This window comes from Protopterus annectens, chromosome 7.part0 (genome assembly GCF_019279795.1).
Source record: "Protopterus annectens isolate FY-2018-M chromosome 7.part0, PAN1.0, whole genome shotgun sequence".
In the NCBI taxonomy this organism is placed as follows: domain Eukaryota; kingdom Metazoa; phylum Chordata; order Ceratodontiformes; family Protopteridae; genus Protopterus; species Protopterus annectens.
Window position 1 is genome coordinate 659,451,780 of NC_056739.1, and position 24,602 is coordinate 659,476,381.

Below are 24,602 nucleotides of genomic sequence, written 5' to 3' on the forward strand. Positions count from 1 at the left end.
CCTGTGGCCGATTTGTGTAGAGATAAGCTCTAGAGTACATTGCATATTTATAGAGGTTATTGTAATAGGCCACTCTAAAGTAAGCCTTGACTGTTAGTCATACTGCCATTGGATATTAATATTGCACAGTAATAATTGGACACCCTTTTAAGGGCCTTTTAGTAACTGATATTAACTGGGTGGTGGCAGTAATTATTACCGTATAATCTGGGAAAGGGGCACAGCTAGAGAATCTGTGTCAGCCTTTCCCAGGAGTGTCTGTGAAGTTGTATAAATACTTACTTCAGTGTGTGTGTGTTGTGTCAGCTACTTGGCAGGGACATGAAGCACTGGTTGGACAGAGAGGGTACTGGAGGTTTTAGCTTGCCCAGTTAGGCTGAGACCTAGACCCTATAGCTGTGCCAGTGGGGAGTCTTATTGGGGACCTGGTGAGCAAGGAAGCAACCAGCCCCAGAATGACTGTGATCTCTGTGTGTACGTAAGGGAAATTGTACTTTACTATGTGTATTAGTTATCCTTTTCTCTTGCATGTGACGACCTCCTTGGTGTTAGTGGTGAGGATTGAGGTTCCTTGATTGCTGGGCCAGGGCATGGTCATCACAGTATTTCTAATGCAATTTGTACTGTATTGTATTGTATTATACTATATTTGTATTATATTGTATATGGAGCTTTTCTCCCCAGGCCTCTGCTGAAAACAGGTTCTGTAGACCCAGTCAGACCATCCCGGTAAACAAATGTCAAATAAAATAAATGTAAATAGTATCTTGGCCTTCTAGACAAGGAGCACAGAGGTTTTCCATCTGTTTCATCATCTCTGGCTTGTAAAATCCAACTGCTACTGTTGTCTTAGTTTTGTCAATACTCAGATGACCTCCTAACAACTGGTTGTAAGCAAGCATCATTATTAGTGTCTCTAAGATTTATGGACACACTTTATGTAAGTGAGCACTTTTTTAACACCAAATAGGGTAATACATAATGGGAACATTCTGTTCACCATCTTCCACTTCAACCTTCATTATGTTTTCTGTTATGCTACTTAAAAGTGTCATCTTCCATTTCAGTTTGTGCGACTCATCTGCAAGTCCACAAGCTCAGGATTAGCTTCTTCTGTAGCTTGGCTCAAAATGGAAGATATAGTTTCTTCCACCAAAGACACTGGAATTGCAGTTTCTTTTACATTTTGACCTGCAAATGCGAAGTTCTAAGCAGAAATAATATTCTGCTTTACTCATCTGCTATCACTGCATAACCATTGCTTGCTTTTAAGCCACTTTTTTTCTGCCTTATTATGAACGGCTGCTACCCAATCACAGTATTCCTTCTTCTTGTCCTCCTGCTGCAAAGGATATTTCAGACTTTGATTTAACTACAGATTTATTATATTGATTATTTCCTAAATATTTACACATAATTCAAAGTAAGGCAACATTTCTATTACAATGATCAAAAATATATGGTAAGTATACAAGACCTACAGTATAAGAGCTCTGAAAAATTACAGATGCTTAGCTATTAAAAAAACAGAAAAATCAAATAATTAAAGCTAAAATAAACCACATGCCACCATTTAAAACATGCACAGTAGTCACTGATACTAATGCCCCAAAATGCTGGTCAGAAATAACTCAATTAGCTTTAGGTTACTTTTAAATGGCTCCCAGACAATGCCACCGAACACAAAAGAAATGCACAAATATTCAAAATAAGACTGAAGTCTCCAAAATCAGCAAAGGCAAGATGGCAAATATGAGAAAGGGGAAGATGGTAGAAATTAGCAAAGGCAATAGGCAAGATGGTAGAAAAGATCAAAGGTGAGATGGTAAAAAAGAGCAAAAAGCTACCAAAGAATCCCAGTAGAGCTAAATCAACCACCAAAAACAGATTAAAAGTTCTTCAGCCCACGAATAGGCCACATAGATAGTAATCAGCAGCAAAGTAAATTAGAAAACACACAGTCAGAAACAGTAAATTGTCTGGCATTTAGAGATATTAGGATATACTCTAAATTCCCACTTTCACAGACAAGGAATATTGAGATACTTTAAGCAGTCCAACAGTTATAAATACCCAACACAAAATACATACAAAAAATATGATTTATATGCCCTACCTGTGTCCATAAGTGGGCATTCTCAACCATGTTCTGACATGTACTGATGAATCTAGCAGAACTTGAACCTCCCTTCCTTCTAAAAGTAATGAATACTTCATTGCATTAGTAGCAGCCCAATGCTGTCATTCTAGACAGTGTCACTTTCCAAAACAATTTAAAGCATGCATTTCAATTCTCACACTTCCTCTGTCATGCTCTTCAGTGGTACCATAAACCTTTACATTCTCTCTACTCTACATTTGAAAAATGCACCACTTTTTGGTTGCTTTTATTTCATTAGGTTAAAATACATGCCTTACAGCAGTTTTACACTTAGAAGCAAGGAATTTAGGTTTGAATATTGTGTCATAAATTAGTAAGCATTTTCAGTACTCATTTTCTTATTTTACTAGGCAAATATCTTTTAAACTTGTTGACTGCTAAGATTTTCAGCATTTTCAGTTTACTGTTGCCATCAGATTCTAACAAAGCTTTAAAATAGGTTTGGAATTATGCACCTACACTCTTCCCAATTTATCAACATTAAAAGTAGTTTAGTAATTAAACATTTTGTTATGTGCACATGGGTTGTACCAGCCTGGGCAACATTTCCTTACAATCTATGCAAGCAGTTCACTCTATATCCATACATATTTTTGGTGCCAGAAATTGTCAGCTAAGATAAGGGTTTTGCCCACTCTGTTCAGCTCAAACTCTCTGTGGCGGAATAGAACTAAACCACCACCAAGCAGGGTTTCAGGTCCTCCTCCATGGTTAGGTTATGCATAGGAGACATAGTCTTGAGATTGCCAACTACAATGGCTGGATCTACCAACTATTGCTGTAATTTCAATATTTATGATTTCTTGAATCTTTGCATTAATTCTTCTGTGGTTGTGGTGATCAGAAAATATACCAGCAGCACAGTTATAGGGTTATATTAAATGTGTAGCTCAAGTATGGTTTGCACTTGCCAGCAGGGGTATTGAGAAGAATGGCAAGATATCAGGTCTCTGGCTGACTGCTCCAGCATAGACCAACAGTGTAAAAGTCACAGAGATACTGATGGCAGGACATGCATAAAACACAGGTTTATTTTTCATGGAATCACAGGAAAAGCAAACAGCTGTCTACTTGGTTGGAAAACATAACGGTGCCTGTGGTTTCTTTTCATCAGCAATAGTGCAGTCTCTCCTAGCCCCTCCAAGAATAGGCTGCTTTAACAGTGTCAGGCTGCACTCCATAATAAGGCTCCATTTGCCTGAAATATAAACTGCAAGTGATCCTTAACTGAAATCTCACCCCCCCCCCCTCGGGTCTTCAGTGTAAGCTGCAGTACATCAACTCTGCACCACCATTTAAGGAACAAACTTCCTAATTCTAGAGCTCTTCAAGCTACTTCTTGTGTATGGTAATCAGCAGGATCACTGGAAAACATTATCAAAAACTGAGGCAGTATTCTGGGAAATTTTGGGCTACCTTTTATCAGTTTGTCACATTGTATGTTACAGTTTATTTTAATCTCATAGATTACTAACCAAGTATGTTGTCATGTGTAGGAATTTTTGTTTTGAATTTGCATTAAATGTGGGCAGAATAAGCTTAACACAGTACCTCTACAAGACATCTAAACATAAAAAGCTATACCCTGCATAAATAAGCATAAATTCATTTATTCAACCTTGAACAGATTATAGTAGAAATCCAGTTGCTAAAAACTGTGATAACACAAACTTCATGAAAATGATCGACAGTAAATGTGTTCACCTGTGTTTCTTCACATTTTAGAAGCATGCATTTACACTTAAACATGGATGCAATCACAGAAATCCCTACAACATATTCACCATTTTAGACAATCTGTTTATTTAAGCGCCTCAGATATTTTAGGATCGTAACAACTCTAATGGGATTTTTTAAACCTCGTCATGCTTCCCAGAAATATTAGCTTGCATGTATGTATGGAACTTCTGCTATGGTCATTTGGACATGGAAAACTCAAGCAAATCATACTGATTGACCAGCCTTAAAGTGTGCATGCTTTTGATGCAAATTCAGACACCTGCATCTTTCGTCCTTTCCTGTACAGTATGTAGTCTAAATGTTGAAGGCGTTGTAGCACTGTATTGCCAGAATTCTCACCACATCTTGAAAGTCTCAATAACTGCATAATCATTTATACTCTCCTGCAGACAGAAGGGTTTCTTGTTAACACTCCTGGAGTTGAGTACTAACACATTTAGATTTTCTTGTGTTGGTTTTACTATGTCAGAATGTTTATTAACTGACAATGCCTAACAAAAGCACTATGGGGAGGACATGGTGTTCACCATATATTAAAGCCTAAATGGGACAGGTGCAGACTATTTCTGGCAAAGCATCATGGTCTGTCTACCATATCGTCCCAGACTGAAAAATATTGCACCCCCTGAGAATGACAACAAAAACCTAAAGCAATTGTTAAAGTCAATTATCTTCTGTTCATACTGTCATCATCATCCTTGGAGAAGGTATAATGCTGTTCAATGCTATTCCATCCTGGAATACATAGTCTGAGAACTCCATCATATCTCTCTTCATATAGTCCAGGAAGGTATGTCTCAGGATATTTACACCCACATAGACAATGACCTAGTCATATTGGTACTTCTGGTTCAGTGACCTGAGAGCATACATGATCAGTCAGATTCTCCCCCAGACAGGCTCTCTTACTTAACCTGATGAGTGGGACATCTGTGCATTTCACAATGGAGTCCCTATGACCAAAATATTGGATTGTGTGGTTGTTGATCTTATGGATTTTAAGGTTCATATGCCAAGAGATATGGCCATATGCGTCATGCTGGGTGTTTTGGTGCAGTACTTCTTCCTCAAAAAAAAATATTTTTCAAATACAGTTGAATAAATTCCATAGTATTTGTATATAACATCTTAATAACTATGTACACTATTGACATCAGCCTAACACTAACTTTAGAATTGTATTGTTTGTAAACATCTACTCCTTTGATTTTTGTATTATGTATTGAATCTGCCAATATTTCAATAGCCAAAGCAAATATAATCAGTGACATGGGACATCCTTGTTTACTGCCCTTTATTTTTTTTATTTTATTTTACATTTGTTAACTGGGATAGTCCAACTGGATACATGTCCATTTTCAGTGGAGGCTCGGGGAGAAAAGCTCCAAAGAGACAATGTACAAGACATACAGAATGATTTCATCTAATCCATATTTCAACTAGGTACAATAAGAGTATCTAGTTGAGAACACATATTAAGTGTTGTGCCATAGACAGATACAATGATCAACAGATTTATAAACAATAAATTATGCAAACTAGCCCCAAAAATAACATCATGCATTTGTTGTGGTGTACTAAGCTTATGCAGGTGAATCAAGAGGCTATGTATTAAGGCAAGAGTTGCATTAGTATAGGAGTGGGACTGGAGTTAGTCTGGTGTGGAGCAGGGACATAGCCATTTGTTGTTTAGATTACTTTTGATATACTTTTTAAATTTAGGTAGGGAAGATTCCAGGGTTATAGATGCAGGCAGGGAGTTCCAGATTTTGGACATATAAGATGAGGAGAGGAAGTCACCAGCATGGTGGTGGGTTTTAGTAACTGTTAACAGTAACTGGTCTGTGGAGCGGAGTTGCCTAGGACAGGAGTATTGGTCGATTATGTTACTTAACCAAGGTGTTATATACAGTTGGGTGAGCAGCTTGTGAGTGATGATCAGTTGATTACAGATTAGTAAATTTGGCAGTTCAAGCCAGCCCAATTGTTTTAGGTTATGATAGTGATGGGTTCTAAAGGAGCTGCTGTTAGCAAATTTGGCTGATTGTAGCAGGTGGTCATTTTGCTGGTTTCTGTTTTGGATAGATTGGTCAAGATTGGGGATGCATACAGTAATGTTGAGGGAAGGTGAGTGAGAGCAATTGTGGATCTTGTGTTATAGGTCAGGCAGGATTTGTGTTTGTAGAGACTACCTAGCTTTTTATGCGTATCTTTTAATAGCCAGAATAATGTGTTTATCAAATTTTAACTTGTTATCAATGGTAACGCATAGTAGTTTTGTATGGGATTCGGGTGAAATAAGGGTACCGTTGTTAGAGAGGATATTGAAGGTGGAGGTAGGAGTGGTAGTTTGTGAGGGATGAAATAGGAAGAGCTTGTGTTTTTTTAGGGTTAAGAATGAGGCCATTCTGACTAAACCAGTTTTCGACTGAGTGGAAATTATCCTGGGTTTTATTGTGCAGTTCTGCCAGGGTAGTGGCAGTGCATATAATAGTCAAATCATCTGCATACTGGATAAGGCTAGAACTATTTGCAGCAGAGTGGAGAGTATGAGAACAGCAAGGGGCCCAGTATAGATCCCTGAGGTACCCAAAGTGTGAAAGGTAAGAGTGGAGACAGGTTATTGTGCCATCGTACTGCTTGTTGCCTATTGCTACGGTAGTTTTTGAACCAGGAGACTGATTGGTTGTCTAAGCCTAGATTTACAAGGTGGGAGATAAGTTTGTCATGGTTAACCATATCAAATGCTTTTGATAGGTCTAAGAAAAGGGCTGAGGAAAGTTTACCATTTTTCCTGTTGTGGTTTATGGTATATGTGAATGCTAACAGAGCTGTAGTTGTGGTATGACCTGGATGGAAACCAGGTTATGTTTGAGATATGAGTTCTTGATTAATAAGGTGGGACATTAACTGATGGTGAATACATTTTTCTAATATTTTAGCTAGTGGGGATAGGATTGCAATTGGTTTGCAGCTAGATATGTCATAGGAACTGCCCCCTTTGTGAAGAGGTATAATGTAGGCAGGTTTCCAAATCAGGGGTACTGTGGCTTCAGAGATTGATCTGTTGATTAGTATAGAGACTGGTACAGCTATTTCTGCTGCTGCCAGTTTTAGTAATTCATTGGGGAGAGAATCTGCTCCTAGTGTTATAGGTTTTAATTGGGAGAGTAATTTTCTTATGTAGGAGGTTGGGGTGGGTTGTAGCTTAAAGTGGGACTGTTAGATGTAGGGTGGTCGCTTGTTGCATTGGTAGTGAGATGCTTTTGTGCTAGGGCAAGTACGGTTTCAGTAAAGAATGCATTGAATGATTCAGCTATGTTGTCTTTTGTTAAACCTGATGTTGGGGTGGGGTAATGGTTTTACCAGGGTGTAGCAATTTGTTTAAACCTGTCCAGAATTTCTTAGGATTATTCATGTGTTATTTTTGATGGGTAATAAAGTAATTTCTTTTATCTTGCATAACTAGTTTCTTGGTTAGATTTCTAATCTGCTGGTAGGCTTGCTGTGTACTAGAATTTTTGTTGGACCTCCAGGCCATCCAGGCTCTGTTCCTTTCTGCTACTTTTTGTCTAGTTTCACTAGTTAACCATGGAACTGTGTTAGTTTTAACTCTGGTAGTTCTTATGGGGACATGTCTATTCAGTATTTCTAAGAAGGTGGAGTTGAAGTGTTCAGTGGCTTAATTTAGGGATAGGTAATGCAGTTCAGACCAATTGTATTGCTTTAGCTCTTGTATGAAGTTAGTTGAGTTAAAGTGTTTTTTGTCTCTGATTGTTTGAAGTATTGGGGTTTGGGGGTGGTGGGAATTATATTTACGTAAGAAGGCAGTTTGATGGTCACTTAAGTCAGGAAGGGTGCCTGCTAAGTAGGAGCAAGGTATTTTATTTAGTAAGATCCAGTCTAATAGGCTTTTTTTTTTTTTCACTATTTTTGACTATTCTAGTGGACTGTTTGATTACTTGAGAGAAGGTAAGCAGGTTGATATGGTTAGTGGGTGTTTGGGAGGAGCATGTGAGCCAGTCTATATTAAAGTCTCCTAATATAATGGTCTCTTGAGGCATGGATTGTGATAACCATTGAAGTAATGTCTCCATGGTAGGGATATTATTGCCTGGTGGGATATAACTTGTTACTAGGTTGATGGCTTTTCTGTTACATATTTTGTACCTAGTTAAGAGAATTTCTGCCTTATCCAAAGGGGGTATGGGTATCTCAGTTTTAGTTATGGTTAAAGTATTTTTGTAAAGCAGGGCAATGCCACTACCCTTTTTCTTTAGTCTATATTGCCTATGGATACTGTATCCTGGTGGAAGGATCTCAGTATCTTTGGTTGATGGTTTTAGCCATGTTTCTGTTAAACTGACTATATCTGGACAATATTGTGAGATTTAGTTCATGCATTTTATTGTTTATACTCCTGATGTTATATGTATAGATTCAGAGGTGAAAGGACCTAGCTTAACGTATGCTAAATTATTTGGAGATATATATATATATATATATATATATATATTCTTTAGTGGATGAACAAAGGAAGGAGGAAATCCAAATAACACCAGAATTTTGAATAAATAGTCCCGATTTAGGGAATTAAAGACTTTCTCTATATCTGTTACATATTTTGTACCTAGTTAAGAGAATTTCTGCCTTATCCAAAGGGGGTATGGGTATCTCAGTTTTAGTTATGGTTAAAGTATTTTTGTAAAGCAGGGCAATGCCACTACCCTTTTTCTTTAGTCTATATTGCCTATGGATACTGTATCCTGGTGGAAGGATCTCAGTATCTTTGGTTGATGGTTTTAGCCATGTTTCTGTTAAACTGACTATATCTGGACAATATTGTGAGATTTAGTTCATGCATTTTATTGTTTATACTCCTGATGTTATATGTATAGATTCAGAGGTGAAAGGACCTAGCTTAACGTATGCTAAATTATTTGGAGATATATATATATATATATATATATTCTTTAGTGGATGAACAAAGGAAGGAGGAAATCCAAATAACACCAGAATTTTGAATAAATAGTCCCGATTTAGGGAATTAAAGACTTTCTCTATATCTAAGCCAATTTGAGTGTTTCTTTATTTTCTTTAACACTCTGCAAGAACATTTATCTTTTTTATATTGTCGTGTGTTTCTATGGTATATACATCCAGTTTGATCATTATTTATTGTTTTGGATAGTGGTATTTTCGTTCTGTTAGTTAATATAGTCATAAATATCTATAGTCATTATTTAATAATGATATAGGCCTATATGGAGGTACAGAGGTTTGGGGATTTGTTTTCCTTTAGGATTGGTGTGATTAAGAAATATCCTCAAGAGGGTGGTATTAAAGTTTGTGACTGAATTTCTAATAGAGTTTTATGGAAGAGGGATAGTATCTTTGAAGGAAAACATTTATATATTTCCATAATTATGGCAGCTATACCTGGAGCTTTATTATTTTTACCCTCTTTTATTGTATCTGTAATTTCTTTGTAGGATATGGGTGTTTGCAGATCTAGTTTTAATTTTTCTGGTATTTTTTTTTATATTAGAACATTTTCATCTAGATTTAATTGATTGATATGTATATTTTCTTTATGGAAATGTTCCATACAGCAATTTCTACAGGCATCAAGAATGTCACCTAGATCGGAGAAAATTTTCCCTTTCTTTTCATGGAAGATGTTAATAGCTTTTGATTGTATTTTGATTCTTGTGGATAGATTATGTAGATATTTGGGAGAAGTGGCCAAGGTATTAATTTTTAGTTTTTCTAAAGCTAAACTAGTTTTATGCATTATAATTTTGTTGTATTTATTGTTTAATACTTGTACTTTCTTTTTCATCTCCAAATGACTTTGATTTTTTTCAGCTTTTACTGACAAAAGTTTGGACTGTAGAACTAATAATTCAGAATCCCATTTTCTGTTTTTTTTTATACCAAGTTTGGGTTTTACCATATATGTAAGCTTTTAATGAGTCCCATATCATTATTTTATTTATCTCTGTGGTGTAATTAATATCCAAGAACTGTAATTGGGATAATAACCAGGGTTTGAACTCTTTAATTTTAGTTATATATGCTGGAATTCTGGAGTTAAAGATTAATGGTTTGTACCCATTTTAAAGTTTTAGTAGCAATAAATTGTGGTCTGAAAAGGGGCAGGGAGTGATTGAGAAAAGTACAGTTTTGTACCTACCATAAATGTAGATGTTCGAGGATCCACATTGCTGCAGTCATAACCTGTGGGTAGTCCGCTGTCCTCGGTCGGCCCGAATACTAAAGAGCTAGGCTGGCGTCGGTCATTGTCGCCCAGAGCTGACGTCAGTACGTAGTAGTACTTAAGCGCATGACCGACGCCATATCCTCAGTCTTTCTTGCCACAGATGTCAGAAGGCCTAAAAATGAAAGGCCAGAGCCAAAATAGTAAATACCTAACCACCACCAGAGAAGAAATAATGAGTATCCCAAAAGGAACCACAGCAACCACAAACTATAGAGGGGAAGGAGGGAGGGAAAATAGGACTGCAGCAATGTGGATCCTCGAACACCTACATTTATGGTAGGTACAAAACTGTACTATGTTCTTCGTCTCACATCGCTGCAGTCATAACCTGTGGGTAGAATCCCAAAGCAAAGGAAAAGGGAAGCTGGCAAACTAAAAAGCATTAGGAGCTGCTAACATGCCCTGTAAAACTGCAGTGGCAAACCCAGCCCTGGACTTGGAATAAAGAGGGAGATGGTAATGCTTCGTAAAAGTGTGTACTGAACTCCAAGTAGCTGCCTCCAAAATATCCTTAGTAGCTACCCCCCTCAAAAAGGCAGTAGATGTGGCAGTAGCCCTAGTTGAATGAGGTCTGATCCCAGCAGGAACATTCTTCCCATGATGAGAATAACAAAAAGCAATACAGTGACCAATCCACTTAGAAATAGTTTGCTTTGAAACAGCTTTCCCTTGTGAACCCAAAGCAAAAGAAATAAATAACTGCTGAGTCTGCCTGAACTCTTTAGTTCTGCTCAAATAATAACATAGCTGCCTGTGGATGTCCAAAGAATGCAAGACTTTTTCCCCCTTATTTTGGGGGTCAGCATAAAAAGTAGGCAAATGAATAGACTGGTTCAAGGCCACATTAGAAATCACTTTAGGCATAAAAGTAGGGTTAGTACGCAAAGAAACTCTATCCTTATGGAATATCAGAAAGGGTTCAACTGCCATGAGTGCCTGCAATTCAGATACCCTTCTAGCAGAAGTAATGGCCAACAAAAAAGCAGTCTTCCAAGACAAAAACTTCAACTCAGACGTAGCTGCAGGTTCGGGTTTAAAAGGAGGTAAAGTAAGCTTCTCCAACACAAAATTGAGATCCCAGGAAGAAGTAGGAGCTCTACGTGGGGGTCTTATATTTTTTGCCCCTCTAAGAAATTGTTTAAACAAAGGGTGAGAAAATAAAGGAGGGTCACAATCATAGTGAGCAGAAATGGCTGCAGCATGAACCTTCACAGAAGAAAATGATAAACCCTTGTCCAGTAATTCAGTAAGGTACTGTAGTGCAAAACTCAAATTAGGTACTGAAACATCAAAGCCCTTTGCTGTGCTCCAAAGAAAAAATCTCCTCCATTTATCAGCATAATCTTTTCGAGTACTAGGCCTCCTGGCTTCCAAAATGACATCTAAAACCTGTTGAGGAAGCTGAGACCCCACCGGCTCTAAAACAGAATACGCCAGGCTGTTAGATGCAGGGACTGCACCCTGACGTTGAGAAAATGATTGTTTGACTGGTATAACAAGTGAGGAATCTGTGGCAAAAGCCAAGGGGGCTCCTGAATAAAACTCCTCAGCAGAGGATACCAATGCTGACGTGGCCAATCTGGTGCTATTAGAATCATGCAAGGCTTGTCCCGCCTGACTTTCAAGAGTACCTTGGGAAGAAGAGGCAGAGGGGGGAAAGCATAGACATGAAGGTTGTTCCAGCTGAAAGATAGAGCATCCACTTTCCAAGCTTTTGGGTGAAACATCTTTGTGCAAAATTTTGGCAGTTGGAAATTCAGTGGAGAAGCGAACAGATCTATGTCTGGAGTTCCCCAAGCCACTGTCAACTGTCGGAATACCTGAGGGTCCAATTTCCACTCGTGGGGATCCACAATTTATCTGCTCAATACATCTGCTAGGGAGTTCTGTGCTCCTGGCAGAAACCGTGCTTGAAGATTGATGTGCAAACTCAGAGCAGTCTCCCACAATATCATTGCTTGTCTGCAAAGAGGGTAAGAGTGGGTTCCCCCCTGCTTGTTGATGTACCACATGACTGTTGTGTTGTCTGGTCGAATCAACACCTGTCCCGGCTGAAGTAGGTCCTTGAAGGCCATCAAGGCAAATTGGACTGCTAACATCTCCTTCATGTTGATATGTAAATGTAGTAGTTTGGGAGGCCACGTGTCTTGTATCCATTTTCCATTGAAGTGTGCTCCCCAAGCCAAGTCCGAGGCATCCGTCGTTATGATCTGACTTGCCTCTGGTCGGGTCACAGAGAGTCCCCTGTTTAGGTGACATTCCTGAGCCCACCACAAGAATTCCTTCTGGATGCAAGGTAATATCCGAATGACAGTGTCCAAACCGTGGCAGTGTTGAGTCCATACACTTTTGAGATACCATTGTAGCTTCCTCATATGCAGTTTGGCATTGGGAAGTACTAGGATGCAAAATGCCATGAACCCCAAGGCTTGAAGGACTGTCCTTGCAGTCAGCCTGGACATTACTGATAACTGCTGGAAGTATAGATGAAGAGTTCTTTGTTTGTCCGGGGTCAGAAATGCCATCTGAGAAGCTGTATTCAGTCTCACACCCAGAAAGCACATGTCCTGAGAGGGTACTAGACTGGACTTTATTTCGTTCACAGAATACCCTAGGCACCTTAAAACTGCCATTACATACTGGAGATGTTGTAGTAACTTGTCTTTGTCTTGAGCAAGAATCAGGCAATCGTCCAGATAAGGATACATTTGTATTCCCCTCTGTCTGAAGAAAGCAATTACAGGAGCCAGAAATTTTGTGAACACCCTGGGCGCAGTAGACAAACCAAAGGGCAATGCAGAGAACTGATAATGAGAAGTACCAGCCCGAAATCTCAGGAATCTCCTGCAGCTTGGCCTGATAGGGATGTGAAGATAGGCCTCTTTGAGATCCAGGGTTACCATCCAGTGATCTTTGCCTAGCATAGGTAGAAGTTGTTGTAATGTTAACATCTTGAACTTTGGAATGTCTAGGTAGGTATTGAGAATGGACAAATCCAGAATTGGCCTCCAAGTGTTTCCTTTCTTTGGCACTAGGAATAGACGGGAATAAAATCCTAGGCCTGCTTCTGACGGAGGGACCACCTGAATTGCCCCCATCTGCAAAAGCAAAGAAATTTGCTCCTGAGCCTCCAGCCTTTGCTGAGGAGGCACATCCGGCATGCCTTTGAAAGGAGGAAAAGTGTGAAAATAAAACTTGTAACCTTGATTTATTATTTCCAACACCCATTTGTCCTGGGTGACCAAATGCCAGTTTTGTTTGAAAAGTCCCAACTTTCCTCCTAGAGGAGCTGCCAGAAAAGAAGGGTCTGGCAGCTGAAAATACAGGTCATTGGGTCTGTTTATGAAAAGGCTGACCCCTGCCCTCACCAGAAGACTGTGCAGGAGAACTCCAAGTCCTAGGTCTGAAAGAACCCTGAGCGTGAGCCCTGCCTCTACCACGTCTAGACCTACCCTTAGACTGATAATCCCGAAGAAGGGTAGGACCATCCTCTAGCAGGCCAATTCCTACTAAACTTAGGGGGCTGCACCTGCAAAAAATCCTTGACCGTCTGCATAGACTTAGCCGTATCTTCCATCTTTTTCAAAACTGACTCCACAGGAGAACCAAAAAGAACTTCAGATTGAAGAGGAGCATCCAAAATCCAAGCCTTAACATGCTCTGACAAATTTTGATCCATAAGCCAGGCATGTCTACGAATAACTGAACCTGTAGCAGCCACCCTGGATGAAGCCTGAAGAGCATCGAAACCACACTGCAAGGAATGTTTGCCAACCTGATCTGATGCATGAACCAACTCCTGCAGCTCCTTACACTCTATACCCTCAGATAAGGCATCCACCTTAGATTTCAATTGGCCTAACAAAAAGTTCTGATACTTCAGCATATGAAACTGGCAATTCAAAGCCCTCATAGCTAACGTAGAGGAGGTGTACACTTTTTTTCCCCCACCTATCTAACGCTCTAGAATCTTTATCCAAAGGAATAGGATTCTTAGCCACAGAAGCCCTAACACCCTTCGGACCTTGAATAATAGTTTCCGGATCAGCTCTAGGACTCTTGTACAAATACTTATGTGCTTCTGGAACTCTGTAATATCTGTCTGGCTTGACAGGGGCAGGGGGCAAAGAATCAGGATTAAGGGAAGCTTCAGAGAAAACATCCTGAACAACATCTAAGACAGGGGGAATAGCCAAGGGCCTATGCTGTGGCAAAAACAAAAATTCCCTAAGCCTTTTGCAAGAATCTGAAAAATCCTGACCTTCCCACTTGAAATGTTCCCTCATGGAATGTAAAGTTTCAGAAAAGGAAAAATCCTCTGGAGGAGAAGCAGAAGGACAGGAATCCTCTGCATCCGAATCGGAGTAGGGAGGGAAATCCTGAATTTCTTCAGCTGAGGAATCAGAGTAGTCTGAAGAATGTTCCATTCCCTCTAAATCTGACAAAAATTTCCCCAACGGGGTACTTAGCCCAACTTGGTCTTCGGTCTGAAACTCGAAAAATGAAAATTTCAGAACGCCGAACGGCACTTGCAAACGCTGCTTCTGCTTCGGACCACGCGGCAAGAAAGACTGAGGATATGGCGTCGGTCATGCGCTTAAGTACTACTACGTACTGACGTCAGCTCTGGGCGACAATGACAGACGCCAGCCTAGCTCTTTGGTATTCGGGCCGACTGAGGACAGCGGACTACCCACAGGTTATGACTGCAGCAATGTGAGATGAAGAACATCTAATGATTTTAGCCTGTAAGTCATGGGCAGCAAATATTTTATCTGGAAAACAACAAAGATTTATCTTCTTTAAATTTGAAAGCATCTATAAGATGAAATAATTCAACCCATTTGTTTAAAGCTTTTGATACAACAGATGTACACAGCGGTCTTTTATTTGTAGTTTCAGAAATATCAAATACACAGTTAAAAATCTCCGCCTAATATTAAGTTGCATTTATATTTATTGGAAATGAAATCCAAGTGTTTTTAACAGTTCTTGATCCAATGCCTGGGAACCAGTATAGATTGGCTAGGGTCCATATTCTGCTATTATATTTAACTATGCCTTCTTTCTCTTCATACTTATAAATGATTTCTGGGTTAATCACTTGTTTTCCATAAAATTGTTATACCTTATGTCTTTATCTTATAAGTGGATTGCGCCAACATCATATATTCCTTAGGATTCCATTTGTAATTGTCATTTGTTTTGAAATGAGTTTCTTGAAGGAAGACATTTGTGCTTTGTTCAGTTTTAAATATTTAAGTAGATTTGCTCTCTTGCCAGGATTGTTTAAGCCGTTAGTATTAATATTATATTAGTATTATAAATTATAAGTAAAATCAATGAACGTGAACAAGATAAGTATTCACTGAGTTCAAATAGGGGAATAGACACTTCTATGTTTATGTTATATGTTGCTTTGTTTGGCTTATATATAATGTAAATAGTAACCGTCTTGACCTACCTTTGTTTATGATGAATTATTGCACTCTCTGAACATTCTGAATGCATTACTGTTTCTCAGTTGTCTAAGAATCACTCCTTTTTTTAAATAAAAACAGATGACAAGTGATGTACCATATTAGTTGATACTTTGAGGGATATAGTTGTAAGAGTTACTTTTTGGGACACCATCTTGGAATCAGTTTTTTGTTTCTTCTTTCTAGTATCAGTCGAAGGATTTGTTTCTTTCTTGGAATCAGTTTTTTGTTTCTTCTTTCTAGTATCAGTCGAAGGATTTGTTTCTTTTATTAGGGGCCATCCATTCCATCAGGGATAGACAGTATGTTGTTTTTGATGAGTATGGTAGCTTCTTCTAAGTCATTAAAGGTTCTCATCTCATTGGCAAAAAGTATTTTTACCTTGGCTGGAAAGGCCAGCTGTGCTCTAATGTTGTTTTGTTTCAACAGTTTTATTATTGGCCAGACTTTTTTCATTTGTTCTAGTATTCTGGAAGAATAATCACTGTCAAACCTTATCAAGCTTTGATTGTATTTGAAGGGTGATTTTCTCCAAGCAGATTTTAATATTAGTTCCTTGTCCAGAAATGAAATAAATTTTATAACTATGGATGTTGGTGGAGTATTTGTTGAGTTAGAGCACTGAGGAAACCTGCTTCTATGTGCCTTTTCAATTCCAAAAGCCCCTCTTTCACATCTAAAATTTCAGGAATCCAGGTTGAGAATGAAATAATGTCTTCACCTTCAGTGTTTTCAGGCAGACCAAAGATTCTTATGTTGTTTCTCCTTTCTCTGTTTTCTAAGTCATCTATTTTGTTAAGCAGCCATGCATTCTGTTTAAGCAGAAATTATTTTTAGAATTCTTCCTCTGAGTCTCCAATCAATGTCACTTAGAGAAGTCTCTATATTTGTTATTTTTGTATGGTGTTGCTGCAATAGTTTCTTAAGAGTATCAGTCTGTTTTTGAGAATTTCATTTGAGGTTTTCTCATTTTTCCTTTTTAAAGCCATCCATCTTCAAAGATAGCTCCTGTAAGGTAGATGTCATCAATTGCAGTTTTTTTTTTCAAAGCAGCATCTGGATAAGAATTCTTTGAGTTGTTCATATTCAGTGACTCAATACATCTCAAAGTTACTTGAGAGGAATTTTTTTGTACATCTCCACCAAAATTGATTTTTATGTAGTTTAGTAGTTTATCTATAGATTTCTGTTTTAAACTTGAAAATAATATGATTTTCCTATATTCTTATACTAGTTTATGGAGTTCTCAAAATTCACTGCTCTCAGTTGGCCATCTAGGCTCTGCCCCCTTGGTACAGTACTTTTGATATTGCTGAGGATATTTACTGTGGGTGCAGCATCTGGGATGCCTTTTTGGGTTTAGAAAGATACATTTATGAGACATTACATGTGTGGGTTTGTGTGTGTGTGTATGGTATAAAATATGTGGAGTTGCTGTTGTATGTGCATTTCTGACAACCTCTTTATGTAAAAGTTTGCATCTAGTGACATTATATAACTACAGCTTACACATATATCAGCTTAAGAATGAATTGGTGTCAACTATGAGATAATTTCATGATCTCTAGGAAATGGTATACAAGGGAACTGAGTTGCCTAGCTTGGGTGCTGTATAAGTAGAGGTTCATAAGTGAACACTAGGCTGTCAGTCAGTAGACTATTACAAGCTTAGCCAATAACCACAGGTTAGTCTATTATGTTAAAACCTTAACCATTATGCCAACCCTACCCTTCTATCAAGGTTATCCAAAACTAAACTCAGGGGCGGAGGTCTTCAACATGTAAAGTAGTTACTCTTTGTGTAAATAAGACCTAGGGAATTTTGAGTAGTAGTTCTATAAGGAAAATTTAAATTCTAAGTGCTTCCATCTATAAAGGTCAGTGCCAACTGCTGCTGCGAAACACCTTTATACAGAGATACTGACTAAACAAACAAAATGCCCCCTGCTGGCCAATCAGGAAATTAAACATAGGGCCCTCTGAAATGATTCCCAAACTCAGAAGATCAGGTTACTCTCTACCACCAGAGGGCAGTCCAAACCCTTCCTAATGTAACATCACCAAAATCATAAAGTGCTTAATTTGCAAGTTTTCTTTCAATATAATATTTATTGATTTTGATATTTAGAGAGAAAGGAACCAGTTTAAAAAAAAAAAAATATATATATATATATATATATATATATATATATATATATACAGTATATAAAAAACTGAAAGGCATTATGTACATATACATAGGGTTGCCACCTTTTAACAAAGGCAAGTGGGATATGGGGGTGTGATCAATAGGATAGGGGGTGTGGCCAGGACACTGGCCACACCCCCACCACATCACCAGAGTTGTTAAAGGAGATGCAGTATTAGTTATGGATACAACATTGTGACATTACAGCATACTGAAAACTCAAACCATTTAAATGAAGTGAACTATTACTGCAAAAACACACAGAACTGGCTCAAAAAACATTGGCACATGAAAGAACTGGCTCAAAAAACATTGGCATGCGAAACAACAGAGGAATGGAGCAGAAAAGAGTTACTACAAACAGTTTAAAAAAGGTCAAATAGTAAATGAGGTAATGTAGGGGGCATTTTGGCCATTGAAAACTAACATTAACACAGCTTGTAGAAAATGAAATGCATTATTTTTACCACCGAACATGCCCACCTCACCCCACCCCTCAAGAAAAAAAAGTTAACCACATTCACTGAACAAAAAACACTAAAATAAATGAGAATGCACAGTGGATACCATAGACCTGATTTAGCTTTTGACCACAGCAGTTAAAAGAAATGTATGGCACTAATTTACACAGTGCAACGATCCATTAATGAACATGCTCAACAGCAGCACTGGTCTTAATCGGATTATAATGAAAACAGTACATAAGTTTATTGAAGACATTACTAAAACAAAATATAAACTTTGCTTCTTATAAATGCAAACTACCCTGTAACAACAACATGGTTTAGCACGATCTCAAATATATTGCATTAACTTCTGAACATGCATCCACAAAAAATAAATAAACAGGAAAAAGTCCGTAAACATTTTAACTTTTAAAAATACTTCTTGCAAGAGAAGTAATATAAACTACAATGTACAGCAGACTCTGTGGGCTCCTTTTACCTCAAAACATAGCAATTAAGAGTAATTGACCCAGCACAGCAATGCAATAAACAGGCCCAAGTAAAAGCAGCACACCCATATTCACATTACAAGCAAAGCAGTGCATTTTAACCTTATTAAAAATGCATAATAAATTAAATGCACACATTTACAAGTATAAATGAAAACAATCTTGAAACAGCTTCGGCAAATTGGCAACATGTACCTACTAGAATAATAAATGCATTACATTAACTGTTTACATTCCCCCTCAAATGGTAGACTTGTACCACAGACACATTGACTTGCAGGAACTATGAGGAAAAATTACACAAACAGTATATCCTAACTTCCTGAAAACAGCATTAAATTGCACACATTTACATACAAAAAAAGTGCAAACTATGCTGAAACATTTTCTATCTGCAAACAGATAATACCCAGAAAAAGCTAGGACAATAGAAATACATCACACTAAATTTATATTTCACTGCCCCCCACCAGAAATAAACAACTTCTATACACAGTTCAGCCTTTTAAAAGTAATGCTTCCATATCATACCCCCAAGAATAATAGCAATTGCATATACATTCAGGTTTTATACCTTTAAAAAATACTACTCAAAAAATCTCAAAATAACCACTGCACAGATTTAAATACTGCGTACTGCACCCCCATCTACCTCTAAACATTAAAAACTTAAATAAAGCACAATATTCCCATTTTAAATAATTAAATCCACAAAATGCTATTATGTACTTACCACTATCACCATTTTGCTGGGCTAGTTTGCTTCCTTCCTGCTGGAATGGCTAGTTGGATGCTCAAGTGGCTTGGCTGGCTGGCTTCTTTGCTGGCTAGCTGGCTTGCTTGCTTGCTGGCTGCAGAAATAGAATTTACAGATCTTTTTCGGTCACAGCTGTAGAGCTTAGTGCTCTACAGCTGCAACCTTTATTGGGCTCTTCTTAGTAAATCCCCACCCCCTCAAGTCCCTGCAGCCAATTACTGTTGCATTACACCACCCGGACCTAGCAGGGAATCCCTCTAATTGCAGGTCCGGGTGGTGACATAGCCGCCGGAAGTATTTTCAGCTTTTCCACGGCAATTGAATTTGCGATCGCGAAAAGGGGAAAACGGGACTTTTAAAGTCCCACTCTTGGTGAATGCGGGAAGCGGGATGAGAGGGCTCAACCTGTGAGTGTCCCACTGACAACGGGATGGGTGGCAACCATACATATACAATAGGATATGGATACAAATGAATCAGTTGTAATACAATTGGACAAGAGACACATGGCCATTGAGTAAGACACATTAAAAACACCATCAGCTGTACTAATATTCCTAGTCTTAAGATTAGTTACATCTAACCAATAAATGTGCATGTTTTGATTATTTCTAGCTATGCTACTGCCATACTTTTGATTTAGTTACTGCGTACTTGCTGCAAACTATTAATAATAGGGAAACTCAGCCAAGGAGAAAAAAAACTGTAGTGAGTGCCTCATCCACAAGAGTGCAGACAATTTTACTCTTTTTAGATCTATTGTTTAATATTCTTTGCCACTGAGAAGTTCTCTGACTGCTTGTTTTTAGCTCAGATTCCCTTACATATACCATACACATAGCCTGAATAAGAAACCAGGCAGCAAATAGATGATGTGAAAACATAACAGCCTGGTTTTCCTTACTGCTATGCCACAACACTTGAGAGCTGTGAACCAGACCCCCCATCCAACACTTGCATCCCTCTGCTGTGAGAAGGAAAATGTCCATCTTGAACAGGACCCTGCCAGGATATTAGACTCCTGTCTGTATAGCATCTCTTGAACAGGCAGGTACCCATCCAGATCCCATTGTAATCCCTGTGTTTCTTTCAGTTCCTGTTCTATTTTTATCAGAGAATAAGGCCTACTTTGGCTCTGTCCAAAGGCCATCTTTTTAAATAATGGGTCTTCCACCTTCATTTTATATACGACTGTCATTTATTCTATGGGATCTACATTTGCTCAACAGAGTTAACTGCATGGAAAATTCATTAAGAGGGACTCCTCTACAAATGTAAATGTTGAAAGAAGGAAAACCTGGTGCATGTTGGTGAAGAAAGTGTGTTTGGGGTTTTAATGCTCAACCTGTTGGCTATATCTAAATTTTGGAATCGAGAGTAGGTGTGTGTAAATGTGTGTGTATTTGCAGATTAGGGTGAGAATAAGGACTAGATAATAGATGACAGATAAACAGATTTTTAGTGTTATGTGTGCTGCCGCATAGAAAGTTTTGTATAGTCGTAGTGTTATAGAAAGTGTTTTTCAAAGGTAAGGCAAAGGGTTGGGGTCAACTGAGAGAGGGTGAGGTAAGGCGTAGGGTTGGGGTCAACTGAGAGAGGGTGAGGTAAGGCGTAGGGTTGGGGTCAGCTATGAGAGGGTGAGAAAAGGCGTAGGGTTGAGGTCAACTGGGAGATGCTGAGGGCTAGCATACATTACTAAGGTGGTGTGGTGGGGGACAGAGTCTCTACTATCTAGGTAACTCTTTGTCTGGGATTGAACACTTTCCATTCAATTTTCTTTTCCAGGTTGCACTCCCTCTGCAAAGGGTCATCTTTAGTTATACTTTTTTGTTAAAGATAAAAAAGAGGTACAAAATGAAGACAAGACAGGGGAGGGTAGCAAAGAAAAAATAATAAAAATTAAGCAAGATGGACACTAATCCCAGGAGCTCAAAACACTACCTGTCAGTATCTGTATGAAATCAGTTTGCTGCAGCAATTTCAGGCTGGAAGCCAAGATGAGTACACGTGGAAATAAAATAAGACTGTAGTATTTAAAGCTTCACTAGAAGAACACCAACTGCACCAAACTATTTCAAAACTTGCATGTGTAGCACATGATGTGAGCACTGTGAAGCTGCAGTAGGCCAGAAGCAATCACAGACAGAATATCCCAAAGAGCAAATACATGATTCAGGGGAGAAAAGGTTAGCCTAAAGACTGGAGGTGTGGAAGCACAAGGAAAAATATGTGAAAGGAGATTGATGCGCAACTGCTAAATCTTATTCGGAAGAATTTTCTGAATAAGGTAGATTTAATTGCTGTGGACCTAAATGCTCCTAATATAGACTAGGTAGCTCCTGATACATTCAAAGGCATTAAACTATTTGAAAACTGAAAGTCTGACAAATGGTTAAATTCAAATAGTGAAGGAGGCAAGGAGAGAAACTAACTTACTGGATATTGTTTGAATCTCAAACAATCTGGATGGTTGTAATATAAATTCTGAGGCGATAAACTTTTTGACAGAACTGGTTTGTTTTCCTGCAAAACCAATGTGGTTAGATCAAATTGTTGGAAGGTTGTACTTAAAAAAAAAAAATTAACAAGGTTGTGAAATCTATATCTACTCACCTTGATTTTCCAAGATAGAAAGTCAGTTTCAATAATGCTTAGACTGTATGGAGATTATACTCAACAATAACTACAATATTTGAGGGTGAATATTATAAACAGCTTTGTGGAGTAGCAATGGGGGCCACTTGTGCCCCCATTTTTACCAACGTGGTATTACCAGATGGGAGACTCAATCTGTTTTTCATTTGGATCTTTTTCAACACTAATCCTGTTATTATTACTATTCAGATGACATTTTTTTCATCTGGACAGGGATGAAGATTTAATTACTGATATTATGAAAGATCTTCAGAGGACATCTATGTTCTTTGAATTTACCTCACAGGTCAGCTGGGAAGAAATGAATTTTCTTGATGTATATGTACAGAAGGACAACCTCAACACAGTTAAGACTACTATTTACAGGAAACCAACATTTTATAAAATTCATTTTTCCATTTTCAGAGTAATCATCCCCTTCATCAGAAGCGGGGAGTGGTGAAAAGTCAGTTTATTTATATCTCCCAAATCACTACTGATTATCAATGATGTTTACAGGAATTTGAGGTATTAAAATCTATGTTCTTAGAAAGAGGCTACCTGACCCATATCATTGATGAAGCATGGAGACAGTTATTCAAGAAAGGTCCTGCAAATATGGTGCGTAGCTCGATAGAGTTGAAGAAAATGTGGAGTCTTCCCAGAACTCTTGTTAAAAACTTTTAACAGCAACATGGTGTGGAATTTTACTAATGACTTGAAAGAAATTAAGGGGATACCTAACAAGAACTGGTTTATGCTACAGTGCGATAAATGTTAAAATTGATCTTTTGTCAATGCCCCACTTTTACTTATAAGAACTGCCTTAACATCAAAAAGATCCTAGAAAAAAAAACTAAAAAGTCCAACATTAAAGGGTTCCCATGAACTACTAAATGTGGTTGTTGCCACCAGTGTCAATAGATTGATGCCAGTGCAGATGTTTTTTTTTTTATTTAATCTAATTGACAACAGTGCTACATATGGCCAATTTAACTGTACATCTGCCCAGGTGGTTTACATGGCATGGTGTGGGTCATGCATCACTTTTTATGTTGAAAGCCAACAATGCACTAAACAAAAGAATATTGCAGCATGTTTACAGCATTGAGGAAAAAAGACAAGAGCATATTAGTTAAATATGAGCATACATGCTGTAATTTCATTAAATTTAATTTTTGCATGCTGAAACAAGTAGCGTGTGATCTCTCATAGAGTGATTGAAAAAATGACTTTTTACAATGTGAAATGATGTGGCAGTTGAAATTAAATGCCACAATGCCACCAGGACTTCATGAATCCATTTTGATTGCCAATGCTAGTGAATTGAAAAATAGAGCTATGACATTGCAACATTTTGTGGAGTACAATTTTCATTGCTCATTTTTGATTGGTCAATTTATTTTTTTTCCAGCTCAGGATTGTTTTTTTTTAAAAGTTCTAGCAATTTATTGGACAGTATTTGTGGGTGTGTATGCACTTTACTATTTACTATGTGCAGAGTTTTACTCTTGATCCTCACTGGATGTTTTTGTAAGGTATTGGATTGCAAGATATCCAATTTTTTGGTTGTGTTACTGGGCAAAACTGAATGGGGGGGGGTGCATATGTGTTTTTATTCGCTACCTGTAAACTATATTTTATTCAATGGTTCTGAGGATGTCAGTAGATGACAAAAGCAATTAACTGTAGTTTTTAATTTTGCCAATAAATGTTTTATTGCAAGTCTTGGGCTACCTGGTCATTTACATTATTATGTTGGGATCTTGTGAGGTCAGCAGATCTGTGCATCCTATGATTGCAGATCTATAGATGTAACCAATTTCGAGGGGGCCTCAGGGTTCAGTCTTAGGGTCAGCATGATGTCTGGTGATGTCATAATGTCCAAAATCTAACTCTGTACGGTAAAGTAAGTTTGCAGATGATGTTCAGATAGGGGGTGTACTTACTAATACCAGTGAGTGGTATCTGTTGCAATCTTACTTCAATAACCTATATGAATGAACAAAAAGAGGTATGAGATTTACCATTTTATATTATGGTAATAACAATAATAAATATCCTTTTACCATGGATAATCAGATTGCTGTTTTTTTCTGAGGTACTGAGAGATATGGTATCATGGTAGATACGGAAGTTAATGCGACAAACATTATTAAGAAATATTATGGTCTTATGAGGAATATCCTTTTTTTATGTTTCTCAAGCATTGTCAGCTGTTATTAAAGATCCATTTAACTCTGTAAGGCCTATGATTGAGTATGGGGGACCTTTATGTGCATTAAATATTCTGCAACTAAAGAAGGTGGAACAGATTCAAAAAAACTTTACCTGACAAATAGATGGCTGTCAACTTATGCTATAAGGAAAGACTGGTATATTTGTCTGTATTTGGCTGGAGTAT